This window comes from Lithobates pipiens, unplaced genomic scaffold (assembly GCF_037356315.1).
Source record: "Lithobates pipiens isolate NorthernLeopardFrog02 unplaced genomic scaffold, aLitPip1_a1.2 Scaffold_24, whole genome shotgun sequence".
NCBI lineage: Eukaryota > Metazoa > Chordata > Amphibia > Anura > Ranidae > Lithobates > Lithobates pipiens.
Window position 1 is genome coordinate 8919462 of NW_027507786.1, and position 5805 is coordinate 8925266.

The 5805-nt window shown below is 51.1% G+C and overlaps 1 pseudogene; it reads right to left on the reverse strand.

Moving 5' to 3' along the window:
* Positions 1-3180: 3180 nt before the first annotated feature.
* Positions 3181-3301, reverse strand: LOC143929742 (U2 spliceosomal RNA; annotated as a pseudogene).
* Positions 3302-5805: the final 2504 nt, after the last annotated feature.

Consider the following 5805-nt stretch of genomic DNA (forward strand, 5'->3'; position numbering starts at 1 on the left):
TTTGCATTGCTGGGACTTGTAGTGCCTATCCTGAGCTACATGCTTCAATGTTCAGTGTCCTCATCCCTATCCCCATGCTTCAATGTTCAGTGTCCATCCTTATCCCCGTGCTTCAATGTTCAGTGTCCTCATCCTTATCCCCGAGCTTCAATGTTCAGTGTCCATCCTTATCCCCGTGCTTCAATGTTCAGTGTCCTCATCCCTATCCGTGAGCTTCAATGTTCAGTGTCCTCATCCTTATCCCTGTGCTTCAATGTTCAGTGTCCTCATCCCTATCCCCATGCTTCAATGTTCAGTGTCCTCATCCCTATCCGCGAGCTTCAATGTTCAGTGTCCTCATCCTTATCCCTGTGCTTCAATGTTCAGTGTCCTCATCCCTATCCCCATGCTTCAATGTTCAGTGTCCTCATCCCTATCCGCGAGCTTCAATGTTCAGTGTCCTCATCCTTATCCCTGTGCTTCAATGTTCAGTGTCCTCATCCCTATCCCCATGCTTCAATGTTCAGTGTCCTCATCCCGATCCGCAAGCTTCAATGTTCAGTGTCCTCATCCTTATCCCTGTGCTTCAATATTCAGTGTCCTCATCCCTATCCGCAAGCTTTAAATGTTCAGTGTCCTCATCCTTATCCCTGTGCTTCAATGTTCAGTGTCCTCATCCTTATCCCCCTGCTTCAATGTTCAGGGTCCTCATCCTTATCCCCGAGCTTCAATGTTCAGTGTCCTCATCCCTATCCCCCTGCTTCAATGTTCAGTGTCCTCATCCCTATCCGCGAGCTTCAATGTTCAGTGTCCTCATCCCTATCCGCGAGCTTCAATGTTCAGTGTCCTCATCCTTATCCCCGAGCTTCAATGTTCAGTGTCCTCATCCCTATCCCCCTGCTTCAATGTTCAGTGTCCTCATCCCTATCCGCGAGCTTCAATGTTCAGTGTCCTCATCCTTATCCCCCTGCTTCGATGAGGACACTGAACATCGAAGCATGGGGATAAGGATGGGACACTGAACATTGAAGCTTGCGGATAGGGATGAGGACACTGAACATTGAAGCACAGGGATAAGGATGGACACTGAACATTGAAGCTCGGGGATAGGGATGAGGACACTGAACATTGAAGCAGGGGGATAGGGATGAGGACACTGAACATTGAAGCTCGGGGATAAGGATGAGGACACTGAACATTGAAGCAGGGGGATAGGGATGAGGACACTGAACATTGAAGCTCGGGGATAAGGATGAGGACACTGAACATTGAAGCTCGGGGATAGGGATGAGGACACTGAACATTGAAGCTCGGGGATAGGGATGAGGACACTGAACATTGAAGCATGGGGATAGGGATGAGGACACTGAACATTGAAGCTCGGGGATAAGGATGAGGACACTGAACATTGAAGCAGGGGGATAGGGATGAGGACACTGAACATTGAAGCAGGGGGATAGGGATGAGGACAGTGAACATTGAAGCTCGGGGATAAGGATGAGGACACTGAACATTGAAGCTCGCGGATAGGGATGAGGACACTGAACATTGAAGCAGGGGGATAGGGATGAGGACACTGAACATTGAAGCACAGGGATAATGATGAGGACACTGAACATTGAAGCTCGCGGATAGGGATGAGGACACTGAACATTGAAGCAGGGGGATAGGGATGAGGACACTGAACATTGAAGCTCGGGGATAAGGATGAGGACCCTGAACATTGAAGCAGGGGGATAAGGATGAGGACACTGAACATTGAAGCTCGCGGATAGGGATGAGGACACTGAACATTGAAGCACGGGGATAAGGATGGACACTGAACATTGAAGCTCGGGGATAAGGATGAGGACACTGAACATTGAAGCACGGGGATAAGGATGGACACTGAACATTGAAGCATGGGGATAGGGATGAGGACACTGAACATTGAAGCATGTAGCTCAGGATAGGCACTACAAGTCCCAGCAATGCAAAACCTACTAGGTAACAAGGGAAGTATTAGTGTTGTAACGAACGGCCCAGTGTTTGTGTTGTGTGTAACTTCACTTCCGTAACATTATGTGATGGTTTCGCTGAACTGTATTGCCGAAACTATGTTGGAACGCACGGCGCAAGTGTTTGGAACGCATCGCGCATGCGCAGTACGCAACAACGTGGCCGTGTTTGTGTTGTGTGTAACATCACTTCCGTAACATTATGTGATGGTTTCGCTGAACTGTATTGCCGAAACTATGTTGGAACGCACGGCGCGAGCGTTTGGAGCGCATCGCGCATGCGCAGTACGCAACAACGTCACTTCCGCACCATCCTGTGATAGGCATCAAACTGTGACACTACACCGGTGCTGAGATAAAGCTCCTTTTCCAACATAGCGGGTGTGTTCTGCCCAGTAATACCACTAGAGGGCACTGCAATCAGCTATTCAGCCACACTTAACCTCAAATGGCTAATAGCATAGAACAAGTTATTACACTTGAGAGCCCCCAAGCATACACCTGAGTAATAATTAATTGTGGGGCCTGAAAACAAGGAATCCGATCCAATTTTTTCTTTATTTTTATTTTTTCAAATCCACAGTGGTGCAAAACCCTAGAATGGAAAAAAACCCATAAGTGAACAAAAAACATAGAAGAGCGAACACACCCTAAAAGGTGCACTTAAGTTTATTCCACCCCCCCCCCCCGAAGGGGTAGGACCTCTACCCTTATCCCCCCAGGGCACAAGGCTCCTAAGGTTTCCAATGGTCTGCCTAGCCAGAAGGTCTGCAAGACTTGGTGGAGGGGCTCTCCCGAAGAGAGACACATAGGGGCAAGGAAGGAAGTCACCAGAGGGCCACACATCCTTCCACCTAGACACCACGGCGAGCCCGAGGACTTAAGTTAACAGACCCAGCCCTAAAAGGCGGAGTGCAAAGTAAAAGCAATTTGGTGGCTGTGATCGTGTGCCTTTTCACACCGTGGGGTCCCACACCCAAGTGTAACTAAGAGCCCCCCCCTAGGGCGACCACTCCCAGGGGGCACAGACACCGCGGACCTTCTGCCTTCCCAGCCCATGGCCAGACAACTTTCAAACCAGGAGGTAACGGGCTCTTCCAGCTTTCCCGGAGGGGGGGGGATTACCCCCGTGCCCCAACTGCCTGTGGGCTCCTTGGTTTCTGTTCTAGCCGGTAATGACCTTCCAAGCCCCCATCACTTTAGCAGAGATTCATAGCCACCACTCCAACCTTGGTCAGGTCGGAATGACCTCACAGAACCTCCACTAGATCACTTATAAGAACGGATACTGCACTTGATCTTAGCCAAAAGGCTTGAGAAGCGATCCAATGGGGACCTTGGTTTTAAATTCATAGGGACTTTTGGGGTGAGAACCCCCACCACCTGTGATGCTAGTGACCGAATAGGGAATCAGTTCTATCCTATCATTGGCATTTAATATGATCTTTTGTAGGCATTACCTCGGATGTTCTGCATGCAAATGCAACCTGCCTAGGAATGCCCAATTCTCCAGACCAACGCCCATCCATCAAGGCATTTTGGCATGTACTTAAAGCGGAGGTCCACCCTAAAGTGGACCTTCCGCTCATTGAAATCCTCCCCCCTCCGGCGCCACAATTGGCACCTTTCAGGGGGGAGGGGGGGTGCAGGTACCTGTACAGTACAGGTATCTGCACCCACTTCCGGGATAGCTCTCTGCGGAAAGGGACGTAGATTACGCCCCTTTCCGAAAGTCCCCCGCTGCCTGCTGGGAAACACACAGATCCCAGAGGCAGCGGGTCCATCCTTATTGTGCAGCGCGACTTGCGCATGCGCAGTAGGGAACCGGGAAATGAAGCCGAAAGGCTCCACTTCCTGATTCCCATACCCAAGATGGCGGCGGCAGCACCCGAGAGATGAGCGAGAGATCGGCTTCGGGTGCCGACATCGCGGGCGCGCTGGGCGGGTAAGTGTCATTATTTTAAAAGTCAGCAGCTGCAGTATTTGTAGCTGCTGGCTTTTAAAAAAAACGCGGACTCCCGGCGGACTCCCTCTTTAACTTCTCCCAAGAGCCAGTAAATCAGAGTTCCCCTTTACATCGGAGTCTGCAGGTTTACTCCTTACAGTACAAAGGGGAAACTCTGTGGACCCTGATGTAAAGGGGAACTCTGATGTAAAGGGAAATACTGTAAAAGGGAAGCAATTCTATCCTATCATGGACATTCATTATGTTCTTTTGTAGGCATTACCTTGGATGTTCTGCATGCAAATGCAACCTGCCTAGGAATGCCCAATTCTCCAGACCAACGCCCATCCATCAAGGCATTTTGGAATGTACATAACGCCTCCCAAGAGCCAGAGTTCCCTCTTTACATTGGAGTCTGCAGGTTTTTCTGCAGACCCTGATGTAAAGGGGAACTCTGACGTAAAGGGGAATACAATGGACCGTGTTGTAATGGGGAATTCTGCAGACTCTGGTGTAAAGGGGAACTCTAATGTAAGGTAGTCTCTGGTCCCCAGAGCCCCCCCCCCCCTTTTACATCAAAATCTGCAGCATTCCCCTTTACATCAGAGTTCCCCTTTATATCAGGGTCCACAGAGTTTACTCTTTGCGCTGTAAAGGGGAAACCTGCAGACTCTGATGTAGAGGAGAACTATGGAAACGCTGACGTGGGGGTGGGGAGACTCTGCTGACCACAGACCACCTTCCACAGAGTGAATACACTAAGGCAAGCTTAAAAAGAAAATTGCACAGTAAACATGGTCAGTGGTGAGGTCTGCAGCTTGAGGGTTGAGGATAACCTCATGTAGAGGAGAGGGTTGAGCATAGCCCAATGTAGGGGAGAGGGTTGAGGATACCCCAATTTAGGGGAGAGAGTTGAGGATACCCCAATGTAGGGGAGAGGGCTGAAGATAGCCCCATGTAGGGGAGAGGGCTGAGGATAGCCCCATGTAGGGGAGAGGGCCGAGGATAGCCCCATGTAGGGGAGAGGGCTGAGGATAGCCCCATGTAAGGGAGAGGGTTGAGGATAGCCCAATGTAGGGGTGAGGGTTGAGGATAGCCCCATATAGGGGAGAGGGTTGAGCATACCCCCATGCAGGGGAGAGGGTTGAGGGCAGCCCCATGTAGGGGAGAGGGTTGAGGATAGCTCCATATAGGGGAGAGGGTTGAGCATACCCCCATGCAGGGGAGAAGGTTGAGGATAGCCCCATGAATGGGAGAGGGTTGAGGGTAGCCCAATGCAGGGGAGAGGGTTGAGGATAGCCCCATGTAGGGGAGAGGGTTGAGGATAGCCCAATGCAGGGGAGAGGGTTGAGGGCAGCCCCATGTAGGGGAGAGGGTTGAGGATAGCCCCATGTAGGGGAGAGGGTTGAGGATAGCCCAATGCAGGGGAGAGGGTTGGGGGCAGCCCCATGTAGGGGAGAGGGTTGAGGATAGCCCCATGTAGGGGAGAGGGTTGAGGATAGCCCCATGTAGGGGAGATGGCTGAGGATAGCCCCATGTAGGGGAGAGGGTTGAGGATAGCCCCATGTAGGGGAGAGGGTTGAGGATAGCCCCATGTAGGGGAGAGGGTTGAGGATAGCCCCATGTAGGGGAGAGGGTTGAGGATAGCCCCATATAAGGTATTGTAGAAAGGACAGCACAGAGAGGTGTCTTCTATTATCCCTGAGATATAGCGGTTGTATTTTCCTGCACAGAATGAGGTCACCCCGGGTCGTATTTTACCTTTTATGGTTCCAGGTGAGCGCTCCTCCCCGGGACACCTGACACCTCTCCGCAGCCACCTTTGTCACATTTACTGGCGGCTCCTGTCCTCAGATCCTTTTACGGTGAAAACACACATGGAGC